At 66.0% G+C, this 1,120-nt stretch overlaps 1 protein-coding gene across 1 annotated transcript in view; it reads right to left on the bottom strand.

Annotated features, from left to right (window-relative positions):
• Positions 1-1,001, bottom strand: part of LOC123032039 (major histocompatibility complex class I-related gene protein-like) — a 4,691-nt gene extending 3,690 nt beyond the window's left edge. The window contains exon 1 of the mRNA XM_044447660.1: positions 976-1,001. The gene's annotated coding sequence lies outside the window, so the exon portion shown is untranslated. The remainder of the gene's footprint in view (positions 1-975) is intronic.
• Between the last annotated feature and the right edge of the window lie 119 nt (positions 1,002-1,120).

Below are 1,120 nucleotides of genomic sequence, written 5' to 3'. Positions count from 1 at the left end.
AAGGCGCCTGCGGCAGATGGCCCACGCAAGTGAGCCAAGCTGCATGCTCCATGCAAGGCCACTGAGGTGGAGGGGGGGAATCTCACCCTGTCCCCCGGATGGGACCCCCGCGCAGGCCCAGGTCAAGCGTGGTCCTTTGAACTTGCCGCAGCACGTCCTGAGGATGATGACAAAGGCGATGATGAAGATGCTGCTGCTGCTGATGGTGATGATGCTGCTGATGATGGTGATGATGCTGCTGATGATGGTGATGATGTATTGGACCACATCAATCAATAAAATGGTGACTGCAAGGGAACAAACACATGTCAGCCCGGACTGGCGGCAGTCCTCCAGGCCAGGCAAAGAGACCCTCTGAGTAGCGCTGTGTCGGGGTTCTCGCACGGTCAGCAGGCCCCTTCCATCCGGCCAGAGCCTCAGAGGACCCCCCCCCGCAACAGCCCCGCACAGCTGCCCCTAAAATGGCCCCCGCACCAGGAACCGCGTCCTCCCCCTCCGGACACAGGCCTCTCCTGCCCCCTTGCCCAGCCACACACAGGATCCGACGGACCACCGTGGCCTAAGGTTAAACCGCCAACCGCCGCCTGCCTACATTCCCAGCCGTGCAGAGGATCGGACGCTCCCCGGGAGCGACGCCCGGAAGCGCCCCGTGGCCCGCACACCGCTGCTCTGCGCCCTGCGCTCGGGCGACGCGCTGCGCCCGCCGCTGCCGCCCCAGCCACGCCCCCTGCCCGCCCCCGACTGCCGATTGGCCGAGCAGAAGCCATTCGCCCAATGGGGGCGCTGGGGGAGAACCACCGCAAGGGGGCAGCCGCTCACGGAACTACTGCCTGCAGCGCCGACAGGAAAGCAAGGCGAGCGAGTGCGTCGGTGCCATGAACCGACGGCAGGCAATAGCGTCGCAGAAGCTGCTCGTGGTACCCATCAACCGCCCTCTGCTAGCATTCCCTGCTACTGAGAAGATCGGACACTTACAGGCAGCGACGCCCAGCAGGAGCGCAGCAAGGAAGTTCACCGTCGCCCTCATCCCGCTGCTCTGAGGCCGGCAGGCGCACTGCGCCCGCTATTCAACCCCCCCGGCCACGCCCCCTCCCCGCCTCCGACCGCCGCTTGGCCGAGG

This window comes from Varanus komodoensis, unplaced genomic scaffold (assembly GCF_004798865.1).
Source record: "Varanus komodoensis strain SLA01 unplaced genomic scaffold, ASM479886v1 scaffold521, whole genome shotgun sequence".
Taxonomy (NCBI): Eukaryota; Metazoa; Chordata; class Lepidosauria; order Squamata; family Varanidae; genus Varanus; species Varanus komodoensis.
Note: the sequence above shows the minus strand (reverse complement) of the source record. Positions and strands in the feature narration are given on the sequence as shown.